General features: G+C 38.6%; 1 protein-coding gene and 1 non-coding gene across 2 annotated transcripts in view; both read right to left on the bottom strand.

Annotated features, from left to right (window-relative positions):
• The window catches only part of LOC105380852 (dopamine D2-like receptor), a 164,492-nt gene that overhangs the window by 87,286 nt on the left and 49,973 nt on the right, over positions 1-27,233 (bottom strand). The window lies entirely within an intron of this gene.
• On the bottom strand, positions 9,465-9,536 carry Trnap-agg. Its single transcript has one exon. It is a non-coding gene; the product is annotated as a tRNA-Pro (tRNA).

Below are 27,233 nucleotides of genomic sequence, written 5' to 3'. Positions count from 1 at the left end.
AAATAAAATAAATATACAAAGAATACTGAATGCGATGCGTTCGTTGCGTGCGTACGATGCCGAAAGGTAGACACTTACCTTTAGATAGTCTAGTGATTGTATTGCATGAGCTAGAAGTACTAGTTGGTGAAGGTATTTGAATATCTATATCTAAAAATAATTTAGATAAAGATAAAAGATAAAAATTATTTATTCGGTGACCAGCACCACACACCAAAAAAACACAAGGAAATACACACAGCAAACAACAAATAAAACAAAAGAACTTATATGACTAAACTTATAGGTAGATACTTAATATTACACATAACATGCATACAAGTGATAACGGTGTGTGTTGTCCAGCACCGAAGAGTTTCCGTTGGTTCCTTAAAATATAGATCGTTTAGTTATTGAATGTATCCTGTAGAATTGCAAGAGTTTTAGGGATAAAGGATAATTTACCTATATTGAAATTTAAAATCAAGCAAGTGCAATGTTGAAACTTTTACAACGACAAAATTACTATCGTTAAAATATGACACTGGCAACCTATAAGGAACATACCTACTATAGTATTAATTAGTTTGAGATGTAATATTGATGATAACAGTTAGAACAACAGGGAAGATAGCGGCACGTATAGTTTTAATATACGATGTTGTAGTTAGACCCGGACCCTCCGAAGGTTCCTCTGATAGGAGCCTGATAAGACCAGGCAGTAATGAGGAACAAATAGCTAGTATAGTCAAAAGCATCACTAAGATATCTATTATAAAAAATATAATTAAAAAAATATATTGATAAGCTAACTGCTGTACTTACTCTCTAGAGAATAATACACTCACGTGCAAAGAAACAGTTCCACTTACAAAATGCGACACCAAATGGCCCCAATTTTAAAATTTGTCCAAAGTACCTAACTACGTTTTTAGTTGGTAATATTCTGACGCTCCGTACCATGTACTTAAATATTGCAGAAGGCGTCATTAAGTTAGTTATTTTCGTTTAGGAGTAATTTGGTGATTTTCTCAATGGATCTTTTTCATTGCCTGTCAGTGTAAATAAAAACCTTGCTTATTTTTTTTACTGAATGACGTATCTGAGTACGACAGAAAGAGTACCCATCGTCATTCTAACAGTGTAACCCTCCACAAACACAGTAAATAAAAAGCAGTGCTTCACACACGATAAGCCGGCACAATAAGCCGTCTCCGCCTCATACATCACTCCGCTCCGCACGTCACAGTGGAGGAGCCCCGCCGCCGACGGCTTAGGGCTCGTAGGGCTCACACACAAGGTCACGATATCACAAGCAACGATGTTTTATTATTATACACTCAGAAGCAATGAAAATTTCCACTTAAAAAATGTTAATTCAAAATAGGAAATAAAAAATATTTTCGTTTAAAAAAAAAACCCTCTTAAAATTTCAATATTGCAGACGGTGTCATTAAGCTAGTCTTTCCATGTTTAGGAGTAATTTGGTGTTTCTGTGTGCTTGTGAAATACCTAGGCTATCGATTGGCAATTTTTCATATTACCTACCTATTATCTTATCGAGGGACTCAAAAATTTTATGACTTTATTTTGGACTGCTATGCGGTAGTTTTTGCCTTATTGAGATTATTGAATTAAAAAGAGCGACTTATCCTCGTCAGAGCTAATTGAAATTCTATATATATATATATTCTATCAGATTCATTGCAATTATTATTTTAGTTGATAAGTTATTGAATGTAATGAATGGCGTGTTTCTATAAATGATAGTATTATATTACAGCAAACGTAACGTATGTATACACATCCATGTGTAAGAGTCCTTACAGAGGCTTCAAGACCTTGGGAAGTTTGTTAATTAATAACTAGATAACGTTTGCTCTAACAATAGTATCTTATTTATGATCGGAGGCACTTTGTTCACGCATGAGCTAAAAATATGGATATTACATTTTCATGTGTGTGTCTTTGTGTTTCTTGTATTTTAGTCTGGAATGGATAAATCAATGTGCCATGTTTTGAAACAATATCAAATTTAGGGTGTCTCGTTACAAACAAGCATAAAAATTTTATGCAGTTCAAAATACCACGATGCCTCTCAAGATTCATAATTATCACACCTCAGAAGTGGAAAACATATTTTACCTCAGCTCTGATATACGAGTAAATGACACCATAATCACAGCGCCACGACGTATCTCGCACATATTTCTTAGCGCATTACGCGCGTCGACGGCGTGAGATGATCAGATGCGCGAGACGATGTCATTACAGAAATCGCGGGCGTTCTCATTTCCTTAATGTGGGCCTGCACTTCCAACCCCTTTTTATTTCTCCCCAGGCCCAGGAGGGTCACTCTATACTGACGAAAAACGAACGGACGAGAGCTTTCGTGCAACCGGCACGTTTAATACAACGAGATAGAGTCGTTGCCCGCGCAACAGCGCTCCAAAACATAGTTTTTCGTAATATAGAGTGACCCCCTGGTCCCAGGCTGCGCTTCTCAAACTTCTGAAGATATTTCCTTGACAGTCTTTTCTTAGGCGCATTTTTTATCGCGAGGAGTAATTATCTCAGTGTTTGAGTGAGGTATGCTGTGGATTTTTGGCTATTGAGTTGGTTTATTACATGAAGAGAAAAGGTACACGGGATTCGTCGGATTTTCTACTATTATAAGTTATGTTTATTGTAAGTTCGGGTGTCTACATCATTCTATGTCTTGTGCCCATGTAGCGCGAAATGGATAAGTGGATGCATACTATACCTAACTACCTCATTTTGGTATGCCTATCCAACTGACTAATAACTAATGTTTTTGAACCAGCACCAATGATTATAATAAATAAATTCATTTAAAAAGGATAAGTAGAGAAAGTCTAAATGGAATGACTAAGGCAATCATTCTGAGCAACTTTTGCTGCGTTTTCTTAGGTTCTCCAGTGAATCTTTCTTGGTCAGTCAATATTTTCACTTGCTATACCACTTTTACATTCTGTGTATTTAAAAATATATTTTAGCTCTGTTAAAAGAAAATACTTAAAAGTTTATGATTCTCAGATGAAGGTGACATTCTCAAAATTCTCATTTCAGGAAAAATGCAATATCACCAGATACAAGATTGTAGAAATGCACTTAGATTGCATTATGTAAGTAATATCATCTCACTCGGGTTTTCATCAGGAATAAGATGGAGCAACGAAATTACAAACATTTAATTTTAAAGTTTCCATTTAAAATATTCAAACCAAGAAAGTACCAGCGAGAAGAACCGTTGTGCATGTAGTTTTAGGGGAAATAAATTCTGCTGTAGAATATTTCTTTGTGAAATGTAACGGGAGAGATTACTTACCGATCTATTTATTTAAACACTTTATTGTACACAGAAACATAATTATAAAAACATAACAATTAAAAAACACAGTAAGACCCCCCGCAGACTGCAGACTTTTAGTCGGCCGATAGTTTAGTCGGGCTCTTAATCAGTATGGAGTATCGGCCGATACATAATTGTTGAATGTGCGCACTACCATACATCTCCATACTGATTAAGAGCCCGACCAAACTATCGGTCTACAAGTCTAAAAGTCTGCAGTCTGCGGGGGTCTAAAAGCATACCAAGCGATCTTCTTATCAGTGACAGATAATATCTTACAACGATCATTACAATTACTCGATGGATAAAGTGCAAACTACCGATTATTTTCATATTAAATGACTTTCAATATTGGCCGAAGGAAATCATAATAGAAAGATAGATAGAATATTCTTTATTTGTACACACACACATAAAAGAAACTTACAAAACTTAAATACTAACAAATATGTACATAATATTGTGTTAGTTGGAAAAAATATTGAACAGTAGTTGACACTAGAGTTGGTCTAACAAAATTGCATTTTAATTACTTCTTGTAATTCGTGTATGTGTTTTAATAACTTAGTTTGTTGAATGAAAAGTCCTAGATGTAAGTTTCCTTCCAGAGTGTTGTTACACTAATTACTCAAGCTACTTGCAACTCAAGGATTCCAAAGTTTTGCTAAGATTTATAACTAGAAGCATAAAAAGTTATGACATAAGTAGTGTAAGCTCAAACTGGGTAACTCGGCCATTCTGAACTACGAATTATAATATGACTATGATCTATGACTTTTGGAAATTCCTGAATAATGACTAAATACCTATTGATGTCCATGTAGTATGCTACTAATGTAACTAAATATATTGGAATAATAATATAGCCATAGCCAGATCTATGGTAGCTCCAAAGTACCTAGACCTACTTATATATTTAAAAAGTGAAATTTGAACGTTTATTTCCTTTTAAAAAATGACAATTTCTATACAAAAAAAACTGAATGCGATCCGTCTGTTGTGTAAGATGCCGAGTTAAATATGACAAAATATTCAATCTTCAAGTACCTACTCGTTTAGAAAAAAAGAACAATTTTAAAAACCGTTCAGCTGAAAAAATATACAGATACAACAGGTATTCCAGAAACTCATTCGGGAAGGTGAGGTGAAAACTGTACAACAACAGTGCAACGAAGCTCATGTAAAATTCGCTTTGTTAAGGCCTTTTGTCCGCGTCTGTACTGCCTCATTGTCACTCGGATGTCGCTTCTGCGCCCGACTGTATTTAGTGGACTTCGCTCGCTAAATTTCACCCTTTTCGACTTATTTCGTTTGTCGTAAAATTTAGATCGGGCAATTTTGCAGGTCTTTCTACATGTAGAATACTTTTTGATTAAACTGCAAATAGTAGCGTAATTTTTGTTTGTCTGAGTGAAATTTTTCATTTTGAGTTTCGTAAGTACGTTGAGGATACGAAAAATAAACAATCATTCACCCATTTACCCATTTTCTGATGATGAGTTTAGTGACTTTAGTAGATCATATGATGCAGTGTCATTATAATGATTCTATTCGAGCTCTATAGTGACCACGTTAGTCTTATTTAAGGTAAGCGTCCACCTCTCGGAATCTTACACAACAGACGCATCGAATTCAGTATTCTTTGTATAGAAATGGACACAAGTCAGTCTGTTCATCGGCATTGCCGACGCCGTTTCTCCATACATTTATGAAATTTAGTTTCCCACGATAGATACGATACCGGTGGACGCTTAAGTTTAAACGTAAATCCCTGCTCTATACAATAATACATCAGATCTATCCTATCTTCTACCTTATCAAACTGATTATGATTGATCTGTACCTTCTTATATTGTTCATTTGTGTATCACATACTTGCCCCATGCAATGTAAACTACATAATATTGTAAACGTGGGGATTTTCTGCCAACCAACCGCATGGTTTGGAAAATCTATGTGTCTCTAAATTGTATTGTAGGTACTTTTGTAAATAAATGTGTTTAACAAAAAAAGGGTTTAAAATCGAACGTCTCAATTCCGCTAACGCAAGTCCGCCGCCGCCGTCACATAATTCCACAGTAACACATTCGTAACATTCGTAACACATTCACAATTCTCGGGCCGGCCGCGTGTCCAAGTTAGTTTTATGACTGGGCCAGTGATTCACTGTGTACGACTGGACGTGCTCGGGTTACTAGCGGCTTCTCTCTTGGAATTGCATTAAAAGGAAAAGCCTTCTGAATTATGTCCTATTTTATTGTTATTATTGCGAGGCCGCGCCGGAGGTCCTTCCGGTATTCCGGTTTACGACGGTCAGTTTTGGGAGGAATTTTGTAATGATGGGCGGTCGGCGATAAAGTTAAGATTAGAATGTGTCAAGTTTTATGGGTTGTGAAATAGTCGCCTTTGTGGTGGTGAATTTTCAAATAATAGTCTCAGTTATATTATAATAAAGGGTTTTGGCGCAAAGGCATACCCACAACATTCAAGTGGGTTTATGACACAAAGTTATCGCCGTACTTAGGTTGTTATATCAATTTAACTGTGTTTTAACAACTTCATAAGTAAGCTCATATTATGCTTAATTGGTAAAGTTCTAAGTACCGTCTTGAGAATACAAAATATGTACCTTACCTATTTGAAACTAAAATATAAATTTCAGTGCCTCTGTGTGCCAGTGAAAATTAGTCATCAGTTATGTATGGATTGTGATCATAGTTAGTAGTAGTTATTACATTATGTCGTGGCATAGTACCGCTGAATACGAAAAAACAACAGGTTGATGATGCTTACTGATTATGTCTTATGACATAAACTGTTTCTAATACAAATATATTTTGATGTACTATCTTTAACATTATTATTATGGTCCACAAAATTATATTTTCATGTTTGAAAATATGATGTTTGAATTGTTTGTAATAAATACCGGAAGCGCCCCCGCTGGACTCTCCCCGGCTCGGATCTTGTCGCAATCTTGTCGATAATTTCGTTCCAATCCATCCACGTTACCCGTACACCTTCGACAACCCTGATCGCCGACACCACGCTATCAAAAACACACCTTATCCCCGCGAAATAAGAACCACCCGACGTGAATAACAGGGTTGTCGGATCAGTAATTCCCTTAGATTTTGACGAATTTTGCTTCAACGTCCCCGCTTTTTATGTGGAAAAGGAATGTTGCAAGATATATTGAGTGAAAAAAAGTGTATTTTTCGCTGACATTCGTGATTTGTTAAAGAAAATCGGCGAGATCGTATTTAATGTTGGAATTGAGAATGTTAAGCAATTTATTGGTTTTTTTAAGCTGCGACAGAAAATGGTGTTTATTTGACGTGCGATGTGTGTTTAATGAAAAAGTACTGCCTGTGACATGTAAATGTACTGGGGGTTGGCATAACATATACACCTAATACTCCTTATGCTAAGAGCTTAAAGTAGAACCTTTGATCTTTCGAATAAGTAAGAAAATATACCTACGTACACTACGTAATAATAAAATATTTGTATAAATATACAGTAGGTACTATTTCCGATTCATAGTAGTATACGTAGGTACCATCTTTCTGAATTTCTGACATTAGTGCTTTCCTGCAACGACGTTTTTTATGATATTTTCCATTTATAATTAATTTTATAAACAAATAATTAAGAAGACATTAAGAATATAATATATAACATATATATAATATATATTTGTGGCATTTTCATGAATTTATTGTATTTCCTTGTAAAACTGTTCGTGTAGCCTATAAAATATGATAGTATCGATAGAGTCACCGAAAATGACTAGTATAAGAACTTGTCTTTTATTATTATTATAAATTCTTTATTGCACATAAAAACATTGTACAAAGGCGAACTTATTGCTAGTAGCATTTTCTACCAGCCTGTCTTTTCAGCTTCCCTTCAACTCATTGTATACTTTTGGTAGACTGAAATCTCAATATCACACATTGCTTCCTACTTGTCATTGTTCCTCTCTCATGAATTTTTAATCATGTAATTTGGCCCGGTAATGTTGTTTACACGCAAATGAAATGGCAACAGCGGCGGGGGCACGGGGGGCACGGGGGCACGGGGGCACGGGGGTACGGGGGCACGTGTAATAAAGTATTTACACGTATCGGTGGCAGAACGGCTTCCGGTGTCATTCCTATAAACGAATGTTTAGAATTTATTTATTACGTTTACGTTGCTGTGTGGTATACTTAAAAAGAGTTTTGCTACATTTTCAGCTATTATATGTAATTATGTACCTATAGGCTGCTTTCCCAGTAGAAAAACTGTTAGTCTATTTGATACTAGGAGTGCCTGACGCTGGTAATTTCCTAGACTGAGTACAAAGTAAGAAACTGTGAACACTAGTGCTGGGAACTTCACCATGGACTAATGTTTGGTGGTTATGACAATGACCTTTAGAACTACACATAATAATAATATATTACATTACATAATGCATAAAAAGCTCAAGCGACCATAACCTTGCTTGTGATTGAAATCTGCAAAAGGTAACCTTTGAGTTTCAGCTTTACTGCAGTTGTTAGAAAAAAACAATTTGCATTTTAGTAGCCAATCAGAGACCGCTCTTGACCTTGACATTCTGTCGGTAGAGTCAATTCTATCACAAGAAAGAAGTACCTAGTGAGTTTTCCTTTTTAGGATTCCGGTAAAAATGAAACGTTATTGGTAATTCATAGAGTCTGCCTGTCCGTATGTCGTTATCTATCTAAAAGTTACTAGTTAAAAAAGGAATGGGTAAGCAAACCTAATTACCAAGGTTTATTTTTCTGAATTATCTGAAAGTTGAAGAAGTTTTGACTTTACATTACAACACTCTAGTGTAAAATTACATTTCCTGCTTTTTTATTAAATTTATTTATCTATCTATCTGATAATAATATACCTACGTACATGCTGTCTGCATAGTTACTCAGTGTAACGTGCACAGTTTGTGTAAATGGCGTCGTAAGCGCCTGTCACTACAGTAACGATGGGAAGGGATGTCCATTCCGCGCCCAGCTGAAACCTTCTCTCGTATTATTGATTATGTGAAATGTGAACCTTCCAACAGTCATATTTCAGGAATGCTATCATGAAAATGTGACAGCTACGGATGGAGTGTCTGATTCTGTATCCCTTAGTAGTTCAGACGCAAAGCTTAAATTCCACCATTTATTGCATGTTACGAGATTAAATTAGATATAAGTAATGATTTTTTTTATCACAAAACTATTATCCATAAACATACATCGTCAATGGTTAGGCATGAACAGGTAGGTTAACTTTATCTAAGCAGAAACTGTATAATTAATATTATTTCTTACTTAATGAACATTGCTGGTGTTTTCAGAAGCTCCATGTTATCTTCAAGTTAATCCCCTAATTCTAAACCGAAACCTTTTTCATTCGCAGTAACCGGACAGATACTAAGTTTGTTTCTGCACAGTTGAACTCGGAAAAAAGGTTCCATTTATCCAAATGAATATTCATTGACTGTTACCGACTTGCAATAAATCAGCGGCGGAACGAGTGCAGAGATACGATCTGGCGAAAGGATTTTAGGCTGATTTATATTGCACCGAGCCGCGGGTTTGAACGGGTGGAGCCGGATTCTGGCCATGATGCGATGTTAACTAACTCAGTTGACATTGTTACCTACTTATTTATTTTTTAAATGTAGTTTTCCTATAACTTGCATCTATGTTATATTTAGAATCAAATGTCCTCAATGATGAGTATGTATATCTGTGTAGACTGTAGACGTAGCGTTTACATAGATAGATAGATAGATAGAGTATTCTTTATTTGTACACCAAGAAATGATTTACAATTTTACAAAAACATATTATCAATAACAAAAATAAGTAATACAGGATTTTAATTTCAATAGCAAATTAATATTTGATAAACGGCAATTTCAAGCCTGATTAAACGTGTACGACGAACTATTAAAAGAAGTAGAAGGTAATTTTTATTTCATTTTCATTTCATTTTCAATTGCCTTGATATGTAAGATGTTCACACCAAGCTCCGATAACATCATAATTAGAAATAAAAGTAACGTGACTAATCATTATAATGTAACGTGAAAACAAAAAGATTGTTTGGGCTCGTCCGGGATTTGAACCCGGGACCTCTCGCACCCTAAGCGAAAATCATACCCCTAGACCAACGAGCCAACTGAGATATTGATTAAATAAAATGCAAACAATCTAAAACATACTTACAATTGCATATAGCAGTCATATTACCCGAATCGTTTTAATATTATAAAATATTATCACTAAAGTTTATGGCACGTTTAAATCTTTGATAACGATAATAAAATATTAAGGTTAATCAATAAAATAGCAACGAAGAGACTACGTAATAAATTGTCTAGTACTTATTAACAAATAAATTTACAAGTTAAAACATGATTTCTTAGTATACATGTCATATACATACATACACATACATACATCCATCCTGACGTCCTTCAGCAGGCACAAAGGGCCTTGAGTAGATTTCTCCATCTGGCTCGATCTTGGGCAGCGGCTGCGAGACTTCATTCCCACAACTTTTGCCTCATTCTCCACAGAACGTCGCCAGGTTGTTTTTGGGCGGCCCCGTTTACGTTTTCTGGTTGGTTGCCATCTGAGCACTTGCTTCGACGGGAATTCTTCGGGTCTTCTGAAAGTATGACCCATCCACCTCCATTTTCTTGTGAGGATTTCCTGTTCGATGGGTTTCTGCTTAGTCAGCCTCCACAGTTCCGCGTTCGAAATGGTTCGTGGCCAGTAAATCCGCAAAATTCGCCTTAGGCACTTGTTGATAAATACCTGTAGCTTGTTGGATAGGTCTTTCCGAACGAACCATGTTTCGCAACCGTATAGCAAGACTGACTTTACGTTAGACTCGAAAATCCTCACTTTTGTGCGCCGGGTCATGACGTTAGAGCTCCACACCGGCTTTAACTGGGCAAAAGCACCTCTAGCTTTGTTTAGGCGGGTTTCGATGTCCATCTCTGTTCCTCCTATTGGGTTCACTACTCCCCGAGATAGGTGAATTTCTCTCTCTTTCGCAGCTTCTATGGCTAGGTCGTTTGTCTTGGACTGAAGGTCAGAACGTTTTGTAGAGACTAAGCACAGGGCCCCAAGTCTGCTATTGGTTACAAAAAATATCAATGAAGATATCCAATAGAGACTCCATTGCAACTCCATTGTCATTGGCCCAAAAACGGTAGTCCCTACGTCTCACGGCCAGTCTCGATACAATATCAATGCTATTGACACAGAGTGTCTTCTGGGTGATCGTGACGTCATCTTGGAATATTATCAGTGTTGCCGGTTTTGTTAAAATTGTAATGCCACCATACACGGATCGTTCGACTTGGGCTTAATTTGAAGATTTTCCACACTATTTATTTAAAAGTATTAGTGTTTTATCTTATTCGATGTTTTTTAAATTCAATAATTGACGTGTTATGGCATTTAAATATATTTTTCATATATTAAACTGGCTGTATAATTAAGACCACAGGCAAAAAAAAAAAACTCGTCGTGTCGATATGTTGCATTTCTTATGTCAACTTTAACAACACAGAGTACATTTTAACAATTTATCGTTTTGTTCTCTGACCAACAGGGTTCCTTTTTCTGAGGTTTTGTTTTGGTTTTGTCTGTTAGTTGAGGATAAAAAAAAAGATACAGGCGAATTGAGAACCTCCTCCTTTTTTCGAAGTCGGTTATAAAACATGGCTAAAAGAATGCAATGCAATGAGTATATGAAACATATATGTATAAGTATTAGATCTTCTACCATCCAGTACAGCTATATTTTGCCAAATTATAGACGGCTCCAAACTTTAATCATAACAGATATACCATCTAGCCTGCGTTCTTTGGCTATCAGTGTAGTTAAATCCGTGGCAATCTCCTTCACCACATCCTTACTGAGGCGAAATGTCTTCACAAACTCCGAGTCCGGCAAACTCAGGAAAGGATCGACATTCCGCCTCATGAAGGCGCGATTTCGACGCCGTTCCTTCAACTCCCGACGACCTCTATCCACTCTGTCTGCTAATATTAGCATTTCCCACCGCAAATTGAAATGAATATTCCAATTCATGTTGACAACATCTGAATAAAACGTGTATCTTAGGTGTATCTGCTCAATGGCCTCACAAAGGTGATTTTTGACAGATAAACCATAATGAAGCCATTGACGGAAACGTTAATAAATAGTGGACTACGCAAATTGTCACCCGAGAGACGATATCGGTGTGGCACTTGTCAGTGGACTAGCGTTTTGTTCAATGTAATATGAGTGGCTTCATGGTGGCTTCCATCCAACTTCCATCGAGCTGACACTATGGTCTTAAAAAATACAAGACTGCCAAATGTGTCATTTTTCGCTGTCGACATGCTGTCGACATACAATCGACATCCAATTTTACTCTAATGCGTTTAGTAGACTTGGGGCCCAGGTCATCGGCAAAGTCGATGTCTTCTAAGTCATTGCCGTGAGACCATGGTAAACCCTGTCATGTCATATAAGTAAGAAATAATGGAATTAAAAGAAACTGTCAAAACTTTTTCAATTATGAAAATCGTCTCGCCAAACTGAATAAGGACATCTAAAATCGTACCCTTTGTTGTTTTGTATTTTCGTTTTTGATAAATAACACCTGTGAAAAAATGAATTTCCTGTGAAGACTATAAATTGTGCTTTATTGTAATATATAGGCTGTGGACAATAAGTTATAAAAGCTTAAAGCTTCATGAAAAAGCTATTAACAATGTGACCTCAAAATCAAATACGCATTTGGTAAAAAAATATTTTCCTCTTATTTTCATGTTGAAACATTATTCTGGGAAAAAACACAAAGGCAAAGTTTGTATTAAAACAATACTTGCTCTAATAAGAAGTTTTGATGTTTCATAAATTATTCACTTTGATGGAAAATACGGCAGCCGAAAAAACATAATTGCCGGAAAACTTGATGTACTTACCTAGGTTAAAAAAATTGCTGAATTGATGATGACTATAATGTTTTTAAAGTTCAGGATTATTGGGTAACTCAGAATTACTTATACAAAACTTATTGGTTAGGTCGTTGTGTGTTTCAATTTCAATGGGTGTCACTACCCTTCCGCCTACATAATATGTAGTTATCTCTGGGTTAAGATTTCTTTTTTTATAATTATAATCAGCCTTAGGTTTTCGACATTTTAAAATTGGTGATAGTTTTCAAAATTGTTAGAAACAGCAACTGTTTTTAGATGATATGTCTACCCTGCCTGTGCTCAACATTCGTTTTAGAATACGCGTAAAAGTCGCCAACTTTTATTTGTTTCAGTAACCACATCACGCACCTCGCCTGCGTCTCTGAAAACTCTCTACATTTTCAAAACTTATTTTATTATTACCGCACAATCGAAGGCTCTGCATGAATAAAAAAAAGGTTAATATCACCGGTCGGGAACAGAACTCATGACCAGAATATAATTTCCGATTTTGTTAGCTTTATCGATACGTATTAGGTATTTCTTTTTCAAATTACTTGCTAAGGTTCCGTATGCGAATGGTTCTAGGGGAGCTGTTTCGAAATGTTTGTAATTCGTCATTTAGACTCCTAATTATTGTTCTAGTGTGTCGGTGACAAAAACTAGAGCTAGTCTAGGGTTTATGACCTTGGTGAAAGGATTAGTTAGTCAGATAAATTAGTTATTATCCGTCGCAGTCTGATCAAATTCAATACCTATAGGTATATATGAATTTCAATATTATTTAAAATAGGTAGGTACTTTTAATAGCGTATTAAAAAAAATTATTGGAATTCTGGTGTAATGATACTCTTCATTTAAGAATCCGAGTCGCACTTTTCTGGTTTTCCTCCGAGTATTTTCTTACATCTTTTGGCAACAGTAACGATTACTTGTTGATATTTGAGTGGAACAAAACTTCCCTTTATGCTTACGTAGAAGTTGTTCGGCCCCGGGGTATGTACCTACAAGGGACAGATGGTACGGAAAATATTATTTTTAATAACTACGGAGCAGCAGATGCTCTTTAGTCGGCGGTCAGTTGGTTTGTTTTCTATATTGTTTGTGTATAAAATTTCTGGAACACCAACATGTTTTGAGGCAAGATTCAAAGCTGTATGGCTGTAGTTACGCTTTTCATTCGTTACATATTTTCATTTATTGTTTTAGTTATTGTAGAATTATAGTCTAGTTGTTTCGTATAAAAGAGCTGGAAAGTGTTTATGAATACCTGTCATAGTATATTTCCATCCCAATTTTGTAAAACAGTAAACAACTAATTTACATAACTGTACGGAAAGCTAAAGATCGCATCCAGTGGCGTGATTTGGGAGATGCCTACGTCCAGCAGTGGACTGCTATAGGCTGATGATGATGATGATGTACGGTAGGTATTGTACAGGGTTTCCAAATAAGTCAATCCGTAACATTTCACAAAATAAGTAAGTAAGTAGTAAAAATCTGGTAAAATCAAAGCAATACACCTTTCAGTAACATCTACAACATAAGGCCATAAGTCAAGAAATTGAAAGTTTCAAACATCCATAATTATTACCTCGCTTTCCGGAAAACTTTTCCACAACGACGCAGGAACCTGCCACATTGTTTATGTCATAAATCACTGACGGAGCAGGTGCCATCGCATACTTCCATTAAAATGTGTACCTAATGATCTGCCATTATGTAAAATGTAAAAGTTTACAAGCACTTACAGCCACATTACACACGTAGGACGGTTTTGTTCCTTAGAACAAACATTATATATTACCAAACCATCATTCGTTCTTCTAATGTTGTCTGAGACAGGTTGAGGTTTGGCATAATCCTGCTGAACTGCGACGAAAAACCCTATAAAGATGAAACAAGTTGACAACAAAGCTAGAGGTAGTATATAAGTAGAGGTACAATGAACTAAAGCATAATATTTTTGTACTTCCAGAAGATTAAGATAATAAAACAATAACAGACCTCAAAGAGAATAATAACTGTCTCAAACAAAACACACGCAAATGCTAATAGCTGCCAACACCTTCGCCGCTACAGAAGAAAGTAATATACGGGATAAAAGCCCTTGAGATAAGCAGCGCAAAGCCGATTATCCGGCGAAAAGCCCAAATATTCTCGGAGCTCTGGTTTGTGTATTAACTTGTGTAATTTTGTTTGCCGGCAGTAATTCAGTTTACATATTACTTGTTCATAGATAATTTAATTCGATATCGCCACCGCTTATTGAATTCTCTCCGCTACACGTTCTATTCGATCCGACATGGAATCTGCATCTGAGATTTAAATCTGCTTAAAGAGAGTGCCACTTTTCCACTTATCTTTATATTCGGTCTCAAGGAATTTTATGGATGCTTGAAATTGATTTTCTTACGAAATTATTATCTTGGCATATTGACGAAGAAATTCGTGGATAAAATTCGAAAACATTTAAAGCTCGGGACATCTTTGCGAGAATTTGCATAATGTAATGTGATAGTTCCGAATAGATATCATGCAGGAAGTTACAAAGGTAGAATAGAATGCCGAAAAATAGTACAAAACCTAAAGAAAGTTTCTGCATTTTCCAAAGTCTAAGTCCAAAGTTGTTAAGAATCACCCCTGTCGCTGTCGGCTTCTTATGAGTACCAAAAAAACAAAACAAAAATACGCACCCACGCCTTGTACTAATGTACTCCCTTGCGGGGTAGGCAGAGGTGCATTGCTGCACCCACTTTCCGCCAGAGTGTAATGTTAGTCCCAATGTAATAGGGGGCGGGCCTATTGCCATTATACGGGCACATCGAAGACCCGAGAACAAATATCTGTTTAAACAAATATCTGCCCCAGCCGGGAATCGAACCCGGGACCATCGGCTCAGTAGTCAGGTCACTAACCACTACGCCATTCGGTCGTCATGAGTACCACTTTAGAAACATCCTGTACCTAGCTATGCGGGTTGTAGTACGCTACGTTCTAAATTGAATCTTCGATTGGCACATTATCACAGATTGTACCCTGAGGGTACCTCCGAGTACCTTCAGATTGGGTTAATAGTTACTGGCAACCCTCTCAGGTAAGTACACTCGACACAAGGTAAAGTCGCATTTTGTAAAAACTCCAATAAAGTGAATTCGTCACATGTTTGAAACATAATTAAGTAGGTAGTAGTATGAAGGGTTGCGTGAGCTTGCAATAAAATTAAATAAATAAATATGTGGGGACATCTCACACACGGCCATCCGACCCCAAGCCAGCAATTAAGGAACGCAAGATTAAACAAAAACGACTATCTTCTTACTACCTCTACTAGGGTTAGTTATTGATTGGCCATTCAGATCAGCGTAAGTCGCTGACTGTTCAGGGGGGGGCACACGTAGGTACATATATGTATAAGGAATAGGAAAGCTGATGCGTCTCTCGAGGACCAAAAACTAAATGACTCTATCTCGTTATCCATTGACAACTCTCGTTCATTAGTTTTTCCTCAGTATAGAGTAACCCTCCAACTACTCACATCATGCACCTCAGTCTTCGAACAATCGAAACAACAAAACTGCTTTAAAATGTAAACAAGTCGTCAAAGCAGGAAACGCTGAAGTTCTCGAGCCGTCTCTTGTAAGTGCTGCGCTGTAGCCCCGAGGCAGTGACCATGCTACATAATATTCGGAACAAAACTGCTAATTAAGAGGCTGCATCGCTTAGAACGCGGACTGCTCAGAACTCGAGTCTGCTACTCAAATAGCCTAACTAATATGATGCATGCGAAAGTAACTGTGTCTGTCTGTCTGTCTGTCTGTTACTCTTTCACGCCAAAACTACTGAACGGATTTGAATGAAATTTGGTATACATACGGTCTAGACCCTGAGAAAGAACGTAGGCTACTTTTTATCCCGGAATTCCCACGGGAAATCTTTTTAAGCTCGCGGGAACAGCTGGTGTACAATAATTTAAATTCATTTATTCGTTATACGAAAATAAAATTCAAAGAGATAGTTAGTAGAAACACACAGTTGATGGTTGGTTTAAGTTAGTAACATAAGAATAAAATACAACAATAACAAACGAAATTGGTAGCCATTACAAATACTAGTTGTAGTAAAAAAGATAAAAAAACCATTAAATTTACAAATGTAGACGGCACTCCATTGTTTGGTAGTTTAATAGTAGAATAGAGAATGAGAAGTGTGGCAGCTTGCCAAACTCAATGCGACGCCACTGGAGCAAACAAGTGCTTATGTTCCCAACTGATCAGGATAATTTATTATGCAGATCAGCATGGACAAGAACGTGTTGGAAGAATAGGGATTAAGTATAAAAGAAATGTCACGCATGTGATTCAAACAACAGGTAGGTACTTGCCTATTTTTTATGTTCAGCATTAATTTATGTAGGGTAAAGTTATCAAATACCCGATAAGAAAGTAATCCGCCATAAATGTACTTAACGATCACTTTTTATGTCGATAAAACATCCGATAAAGGCAGATTCTAATAAATAAGATATTTATATTATTATTGACTACTTATGTATTATCTTCGGGTACATTCACTCATTGATTCTAGAATAAGAGTATGGGAGTACAGTGGAGATAACGAATGGAATACAAACAAATAATTAACGCTTGTTGTAAATGTCAAAAAAAAAAAAAAAAAAAAAAAAAAAAAAAAAAAACCGTCATCGGTGCGCCGTTACGCTCCGGAACAATATTCAGTTTTTACACCAAAAATAGTATAAACGTGCTGAGTGATAGCGCATTGTGTTTGTGACCATACAAGTGCATAGTGCAATTGTTATTTCAGTGCATAACCACGGATTTCTCATAAATCATCGTCGAAAATTTTCGAGCAACTCGCCGAAAGTTTTAGACATACCCGCAATAATTACAATATTGACGCTGCGTTCCAATTTTAACTATTGGGGTGGTCAGGACCCGAGTTGCGTTGAAAGTGTATTCTGTGTGCTTGTCACGACTTCAGAGTAATAACGCATACTTAGTACGTTAGTTGATTTTGGAACGCAGAGTTTTGTTTTGTAAACAAATAATAACAACTTCAATGATGTAACGGCAGATCACCTAACTCTCCGCGACGTGCAATTGCGAATAACATTGCGAGCTGTGTTCATTTGTGTGCTTGTGCGTGTGCGTGGATGGAGGACGTAAAACCAGGCGCCAAGGATGCGCCTACCATAGACTTGTCGGAGCTCGCCGAAGCCATGCCGCAGCAGCAGCAGCTTCAGTTCGAGGGGACATGGCAGACCGTTGCGCCTAGGAAAGTCGGCAACAAAAAACATCGCGCCAATAAGCGCGCTAACAGAAACCGTCGCAAGAGGGAATCGACTGTGGGGACGACTGGTGCAGTGGCCGGTTCGGGTGTCAGTGTAGCCTCAGCGCACGCGTTACCCAGTGCCGCCTCAGTGCCGGCCGCCTCCACAGTCGAGGCCCCCAAGGACAAGGGGAGTAGCGCTGCGATTACGCGCGCGGCACCCACTGTCCCGGCGACCACCACCGTCCCGGCGACCACCACCGTCCCGGCGACCACCACCAACACCGCTGGACCTCGACGCCCCACTCCCAGGGGTAGCAGGGGTAAAAGGAGCAGCTATGCTGCCACCGTCGCGGCGCCGGCCGGTGGGCTTCAGTCCACTGGTGAGCGCAGGCCTGCTGATGCCGAACTAACCTCGGCTAAGCGGGTCCGCCCTGACGAGACAATCTCTCCGAGGGGTGGCGCCAAGCGCGCAAAAGTTGCTCCTGCAGCAGGTCAGGCCCCAACCTACGCCAATGTCGCGCGGACACACCTGCATGTCGCCCTCGTCACCGTGCCGGCGCGCAGCCTCACCGAGGACCAGGCCAACGACCTGAAGGTGGCCGTGCAGAAGATCATAATTCAGCAGCTGGACGTCCCGCTGACTGAAACACCCTTCTGCCCTCTCTTCAAGGGAAAACCACACCTCAGCCACGGGGCCTTGAAGATGTGGTGTGAAGACGACGAGACCCTCGCGTGGCTGAAGAAAACGGTCGAGGTGATGCCATCGCCTGTGCCTAACACCAAGCTCGCGGTCATCGGGCAGTCGGAGCTAGTGCCCAAGGTGAGAGCTGGACTGCTGGTTCCTGACACCTGCACTGACGAGCCGCTGAGCATCCAAAGAACCCTGATCAGGCAAAACAGGATGTACAACGTGGGGGACTGGACCCTGTACGACCGCCAGGTCCACAATGGCAAGGACTCCTTCCTCAACCTCGGCATCCCCAGATCGGAGGTGCCAAGAATCATGGAGCTCGGACGGCAGATGACGTTTGCAGTGGGCAACATCTACATCCGGTTCTTCAACAACGGCGTTCTGGGCAGCCAGCCCCCCGAAGAAAGTGAGGACCCGCTACCAACAGCACCGCTGTGCACCTCCAGCCCCACGTCTGTGAGTGCTGCACCAGTCGAGGCACCAACGACCCTGCCGAGCACCTCCACCGAGACGATGCCTGCTGCGACCCCCGCGGCTCTATCGTCCTGGATCGACGGTGGCGGTCATGACGAAGAGTCGGATGCTGATGCGGAGTCGGTGGACAGTGATGTTCTCCGCTCGCCTCAGTAACCTCTCCGTCATTCAAACCAACCTCCAGCACAAGCAGCTTGCGGCGGCTACCCTACGCAGGCAGCTGGAGGTCAACACCGGGACCATCGCCCTGATCCAGGAGCCGTGGATCAGGGGAAGCCGTATCTGCGGTCTCAGCAACATTGGGGGTAAGTTGTTTTTAAACACCTCTATTCTTAACCCACGCACGTGTATTTACATGCCCCGTTCTGTGGACGCGGTACAACTCACCCAGTTCTGCACGAAAGATTTAACAGCTGTGTTAGTTCAGAACTTGGTGGGTAACTGTAGTTCAATTGTACTAGCGTCCGCCTACATGCCTGGTGATGGAGATCCTCCACCCGGTGAGTTGGCGGACCTGGTGCATCACTGTGAGTCCAACTCCCTAGAGCTGATCATCGCTGCGGATACCAACGCGCACCATCCGCTCTGGGGCAGTGAAACTCCCAACAGAAGGGGTGAAAACCTGGTAACTTACTTATTTTCAACAAACCTTAACATTCTTAACCCGCCAGTGGTGACGTGAATTTGACTTACATCGTTGGTGACGCCGGTCTCACGCACCGGGATTTTCAAACTTATTTTTTTTACTTAATTAACTACACATGCTACTTAAAATTAGTTTAATTTTAAAGATAAGTATTTGTTTGACAATAAAACAAAGCATTATCATAAATCACGGCTCGTTTATTAGTCCTTTTACCATGGTACTTAGAACACTTAATATTTACATAATTTTTCACCTATCATCTTAAAAATTAAAAAAATACAACAATGATGTAATTTTTTATAACTAAGTCCACCTTTTATAGTTTTATAACACTACGAACTTCATAAGAAAAAACAAAAATTTATATACTTTTACCAAAAAAATAATAATAATAATACACTAAAAGTAATTGTTTCTCCACAGCCAAACAGTCTCTGCAAGACGGCACTTACATGGTCGTAACACATATATTTCTTACATTTTGTGACAAATATATTAAATTTTTCTGTTATTTTCGCTATCCACATTCATAACATTGACAATTTTTTGAAGGTCCAGCTATCTCCGTCGTCATTTTCAAGGACATGCTGAAAGTAGCTGATATTACTGTAAAAACTTATTGAAATCTATTAAGTACTTATATTTGTATAAATACCTACAACTATCTATTAAAAATAGTTCAATCATGAAATTTACAATCACAAAACAAAAATACAGTCAAGAAAAATAAAAAAAATGTATGAAAAATTTAAAAAACATCTTTAAATTTGACTTACATAGTCGGTGACCCCGGTCTCACGCACCGGGTTGGCGCCAAAACTCCGAAACCTGCGCACGAGTCACCGTCGCGGGGTGGACTGACGATGGGGGATGGGAAATGAGGCAGCTACCCGAAATCATAACAAAAATCGATGGCTAGTGAGAAAGTTATTCGACTTTTTCGAACCACCCGGTCTCACAGACATATACGTCACCACTGGCGGGTTAATATAGGCTCTGAACCGACGTTCGTTTCATCGCGTTACCAAACAATTGTTGACGTCACTTTTGCTACTACTGGCGTCACTGACCTAATTTCGGACTGGCATGTATCAAACGAACCATCCTGTGCCGATCATAGAAGAATATGTTTTAAACTTCAAGCGAAACCACCGCAAGTCAAACCGCGTCGTAACCCGCGGAAGACTGACCGAACTAAATACGTTCAAGCACTAACACATAACTTCCAAACTATAAACTTTAAAGACATGTCGCAATCCACCGCGGCTATAGAAGCCAATGTTTTGTCACTAACAACATGTATAACAACATCTTATGAACAAGCATGTCCACTTACGTCTCCGCCTACTCGGCCCAGAACCTCCCACTGGTGGGGACCGGAGCTTGAGAGACTTAGACGTAAGATTAGGAAGCTGTTTAATAGGGCAAAAAACACTAGACACTATGCTGACTGGGAGCTATATAAAGAAGCTCAAAAACATTACAAAAAACGAATAAGAATCCGCCAAGGAGACTCATGGCGTCGATTCTGCGAAAACATTGAATCCAACAACGAAGCAGCTAGAGTCCGAAAAATCTTAGACTGCGGTCAAAATAAAAACCTTGGCTGCCTAAAAAAAGCCGATAAAACCTATACTAACAACGATAAAGAAACGTGCCAAGTACTCCTTGAAACGCATTTCCCAGACTGCCGCCTCGTTGATGATCTGACCTGGGATAATAGCGAGCACTCGAACCCGTCAATATCTGATTGGATAACCGCCCAAGAATTAGTAACCGTTGAAAAAATCGAATGGGCCATAAACAGCTTTCTACCTTTTAAATCAGCTGGTTTGGATGGTATATTCCCCGCGCTCCTAGTGTGGGGACAACAGGTTATCGTGCAAAGCTTAGCGAATATTTTTAAGGCTTGCTTAGCACATAACTACATTCCTAAACAGTGGAGAGAGGTGAAAGCAACCTTTATTCCTAAATTAGGAAAAAGTGACTACACGGATCCAAAGTCCTACAGACCTATTAGTTTAACGTCGTTTCTACTAAAGACCCTAGAAAGACTTTGTGACAGACACATACGAGATAATAATCTCAAACAAAAACCATTACATAACAGCCAACATGCCTATACCGCTGGCAAATCGACCGAAACAGCACTCCATAGCGTAGTGAACAAAATTGAATGTGCGCTAACAAACAAAGAATCAACACTAGGTGCCTTTATAGACATAGAAGGGGCCTTTGATAAAACAAACTTCGATAGTATCAACATTGCCTTAACCAAATATAATGTTAATCCTACTCTACGGGGTTGGATAAATAATATGTTAAAGTTAAGAGCAGTACAACTCAACCTAAACGGGACAACCAGATGCATTGTAGCTAAAGGCTGCCCTCAAGGCGGGGTCCTTTCACCTCTACTGTGGAATCTGGTAGTTGACGACCTCCTTAGACGACTCAACAGCAGCGGCTTCTATACAGTCGGCTATGCAGATGACCTCACCATCCTCATTAGTGGGAAATTCGAGAACCTTCATTGTAGCGTTATGCAGGCCGCAATGAAAATTGTCGAGCAATGGTGCAGGGAGTATCGACTAAAAGTCAATCCCAGTAAAACAGAATTAGTCCTATTCACTAACAAGAGAAAACTCAATAACATGAGCTTGCCTACATTATTTGGTACTCAACTAACACTTTCAACTGAAGTGAAATATCTTGGCATAACGCTAGATAACAAGTTGAACTGGAATAAACATCTCGATAACAAAATAAAACAGGCTACGATCGCTTTCTGGCAGTGTAAGCGAATGTTAGGAAAAACCTGGGGCCTTAAACCAAAATTAACATTATGGCTGTACAAAGCTGTCATACGACCTACCATAACTTACGGTTCTGTAGTCTGGTGGCCCAGAACAGAACTTAGCTCAGTAAAAAACAAGCTGCAAAAGCTACAAAGGCTTGCATGTGTAGCCATCACAGGATGCATGAAATCAACACCCACGGCCGCACTCGAGGTACTTCTCGACCTTCCACCATTACATCTCGTGGTGAAACAGGAAGCAGCTGCCGCCGCTTTTAGACTAAGAGCAGCTGGCCTCTGGGCAAATAACTCAACAGCGTCACACACATCCATTATGTTGGAAGCCATAAAACATCAACCAATGATGGCAGCCATTGGTGATCGAATACCGCTTATCCATATATTTAATAGGCACTACAACATTCAATTGCATGAAGAACCAAGAGATCAGTCCAGTATATATGAACTGAGAATATACACTGATGGATCCAAAAAAACGTCAGGTACGGGTGCTGGTGTCCACTCGGATGACCTAAACATTCATTTTTCACTGGCACTAGGCAAATACAACACAATCTTTCAGGCTGAATGTGTTGCTATTACACGGGCCGCTAACGCAGTCAAATCTAGAAAGGTTACGAATCAACGTATTCGTATCCTATCTGATAGTGCTGCAGTTCTGCTAGCTTTGTCTAGCAAAACTATAACTTCGGGGCTAGTACTAGAGTGTCACTCAGCTCTAGAATCGCTTGCCTCACAAAACAATACCATAACCCTCCAGTGGATAAAAGGGCACAGCGGGTCGCTGGGGAACGACGCTGCTGATGAACTTGCACGAAAGGGATCTGACACTGCACCAATAGGCCCAGAGCCGATAGTACCGATCCCTTTCAACCAAATTCGCTCTTGGTTGCGTTCCCGAACGACAGAATGCCACACCAATCTCTGGAGTAACAGCGCCGAGTGCAAACAAACAAAAGCTTTTGTACCACTAATTAATACTAAACTAACACGCAAATTATTATGCTTGGACAGAGCAAACTTACGTGTCGTGATAAGTACCATAACAGGCCACTGCCGGTTAAATAAACACCTATATCGCATGAAAATCTCCACCACTCCTCTTTGCAGAAGTTGCATGGAGGAAGATGAAACAGCTTCCCATGTCTTGTTACATTGCAAAGGCGTGGAGACACTACGATCAAAAATCCTCGGATCTCCGGGGTCCCTCCGGGAAGTCATGAGCAACCTAGGTCGTCTACTGGCTTTCTGGCGTGAGCTTGGGTGGCTCAATAGCTAGTCACCCCATAGGTATTTCACGCATAATGGCCCACCTTGGAGGCTAAATGCGGAAAATCAGCTCGCCATGATAGATAGATAGATAGAATGTCAAATGCAAATTTTAATGCACGTTTGTGTCATTTGTGGATAACGTACTGAATTTAGGGTAGGTACGGATGTATATTCTTATGAATACAAATTTTACCTAGGTTTATAGTGATATAGCTTACAATTCAGATCAAACAAATGTCCGTAATTTCCACGTGTAAATATTTCAAGTCAAAGCGAAACTCGCAACTAGTTACTAATAAAGCCCAGTATTGCATTTAAAACTCCATCCTGCAATATCGCCAAATTCAATTCATGCCTTAAGATCATTGTATTACTGAATACTGTAGCATTTTTGTCTGTAAATAAATAAATATTATAATTATTGTATTTAAATTAGAAATGAGAATGACACATGATCAGCCGGGACAGCCAGCCGGTAGGCAGCCGCTCGTCGCAACTGTAGCCCTGATAAGTCACGGCGCCGCGACGCTTTGTGATTTATGCGACAGAATATATCCCCCTCTCAGCCCGCGAGTGCGCTCACGGATATTATGCTGTGTTGACTCTTAAGTAGGGCTGGAAGTGCCTAAAAATAGCCTGCAATATTGCAGAGGCTAGATTAAGAACACTGTCGGATTCAGATGCGGCTGTTAACAGTTGGCATCTTTCATTGACTCTTGGTGACTTGTATTTATTAGGTAGGTAGGTAGTGCCTTAACCTAATCTAACAATTTAAGTTCATAAACGCACCACCATAGTGTGTACCCAAATAGCTCTTGCAAGCTCATCTGAAAGGGGCTACCGATTCCAACTAGCTCGATACACTCTGGTTTACTCTTGGTTGAGGAGACTACGATGTACGACCAAATGTATCAATAGTAGGTATATTATTACAGTATACGACCATGAAAACCATTATTAGTAAATAATACAAAAATACGTGTGCACACTAGACAGTGAATAAATGAATCGAAATGTTCTTTACTTTTACTTACTTACAGTAATTAGGCGCCATAACATAATTAATCTTCCTTGTGACTTACCTGAAAAAATATAAAATTATGTTAATTTAAAACTTTAAAATTGATAATTTAAAGACTAAACTATATTTCCAAAAAAAAAACTACTAGGTATATTTGCTTAACTCTAAATAAACTCTAGGCTTATTTTGCCACCCGCAATTTTTAACTAATTTATTTCATTGCTTTGTCTCAAAGTTTAAAAATTGATATCGGATGTCGTAGATTTGTATTCCAAGCGCAGGGAGCAAATATTCTCTCGGTCACAGAACACTGTGTACACTGAAAAATGCAACTTTCCTGTTGTTACTGCGGCTGTATTGCTATGTAAGAAATGCCATGTTGCATGAAAATGTGTCCAATTTTAAATTAGGCTAGAAACCGTTCTAGAATCGTAAGTACTTATTTATTGTTTTCTTAAAATCTTTGAGATAAAACGCTCAAAGATAAGAGAGAGATGAGAAGTAACGGTATTTATACAAGGAAATATTGACGGTTTGTCAGTTAAACAAGGTACAAAATTATATAGCTACTAATGAAATTCACTGTATACAGTAGGTATACACATATACGCTCAACGTATCAGCTGCCGAGTGTGAACTGAGGAACAAAATGGGAATTCACGTTTAATTTAAAAATAATGGTTGTGTTACGTGTATTCCAATTGAATTCTAAAGCAGGCCAGAAATAAGTCAAGGTTGTACCCAAATTACACGTTTCGAGTATAAGTAACGATCACTTTCAATATGATATATCGGTATTTCAGTGACCTTATGAACTCTTACAATGTCATTAGTACCTGTTTCGGTTATGAAAAAATAATAAAGACAAGGTTTAAGTGAAACATTTAACTACCAAAACACATAGAGTACAACTTTAAATATTTGGTACATTTCTATATTTTGTGCCCATAAACCTTATTTGCAGGAAATTGGGATGCCTAAGAGCTTCCACTCCATTGCCTATGTAATGGCTGACTTGACCTCCACAAATATTTACTGTATTTGAATAATAATAATGTTTAGCGATTCGATAGTTTACTATATAACTACTAATCTGGATAAGTTGAGATGAGAATAATTACTTACTAGTATTCATAGGACTTAATATATTATGTTAAATTGCGGTGAGAAACACACGTGTATCATGGTGGCGCTTTGCAAGCATTCTTGTAAACGAACAGTTCGTTTACAAACAGACGAATTGAGAACGTCCTATAATTTCGAAATCAGCTAACTATGGTTATGGGGAATATATCCGCCACAATCGTAAATAATAATCTTGAGTAAGATGCACATACTGAAAAAACACACAAATCACTTTTTAGTTCGGAGTGAATAAGCTGAAGAACCATTCAAATCAATGCATCTACAGCGGAACAGAGCCACCAACTGTGGCGCTGAAAAATCCGACCACAATTTCACAATCGAATATTCGCTCGCTCAACTGACTCGCACTATTAAAGCCATATTGTTGGCTCGAGCGCGCGATATTGTAATGTAAGTTGAGAGCCTTCCAAGGATACGTTCTGACTCTAAAATGGATATTACGGTAGATCGATCTGAGAACCATTTCTCACGAGCTGCAGACGCTACCACGGGTGTGGAATTCGATCGTCGTCTCTAACAATGACCCGTATGGAAAGTTATGTTTTAAGTTATACACTCCCGAGAGTCCCGAGCAATGAAAAAGATCGAGTGAAAATAGCAACAAATTACCTACTCCAAAACGGAAAAGACAAGCTTAATAGCGCCGTCTGCAATATTTAAGGAGGTACATATGTAAAAGCGCAAAGCATCAGAATATTATGAACTAAAAACGTAAATATTTTGTTCAATGCTTTAAGAAATTGGTGTCATATATTTGGTGTTGCTGAGTGAAACTTTTTCATTGCTCGTTGGAATATAATTCTTATGTCATACTACTCATACTCATAAACACCGTTTAATGACTAACATGCAACCTAACCAGTAACCATGTTTAATCTTACGTACCTAACTTCGTGTTTTAGGTAATGTGTTGATATACGAATTAGGTATATGGTAAATACACTGACAAGCAATAAAAAATTCCACTCATAAAATTCTGACAACAAACGACCCCAATTTTTTCAAAGATTTAATTTAAAACTAAAATAAAATATTACCGATTTAGTTGGTAATATATTGATGCTCTTTTAAATGTACTTCAATGTTGCAAAATACGGCATTAAGCTAGCATTTTTCGTTTAGAAGTAATTTGGTGCTTTTCTCAGTGGAACCTTTTCATTGCCCGTGAGTGTAGTTAGGTATTCTTCGTTTTCAGACAATAGGTAAATACAGTTTAATACACTCACGAGAAATGAAAAGGTTCCACTGAGAAATGCACCAAATTACTCCTAAACTGAAAAGGCTAGCTTAATAACGCCTTCTGCAACATTGAAGTATATTTAACAGAGCATCGGGATATTGCCAAGTAAAAACAAATAATATTTTGTTCAAAATTAAAATATATATATTTTTTTAATTGGGGTCATTTGGTGTTGTCATTTTATGAGTGGAACTTTTTCATTGCCTGTGAGTGTAATATTCTAACGTCGACACTATAAAATAAAATTCCTAAAACCTATTGTAAACTTACACCTGTGAAATGCATGTCGTA

This window comes from Plutella xylostella, chromosome 18 (genome assembly GCF_932276165.1).
Source record: "Plutella xylostella chromosome 18, ilPluXylo3.1, whole genome shotgun sequence".
Classification (NCBI taxonomy): domain Eukaryota; kingdom Metazoa; phylum Arthropoda; class Insecta; order Lepidoptera; family Plutellidae; genus Plutella; species Plutella xylostella.
The sequence above is the reverse complement of the archived record's forward strand: the minus strand, read 5'-3'. Positions and strand labels throughout refer to the sequence as shown.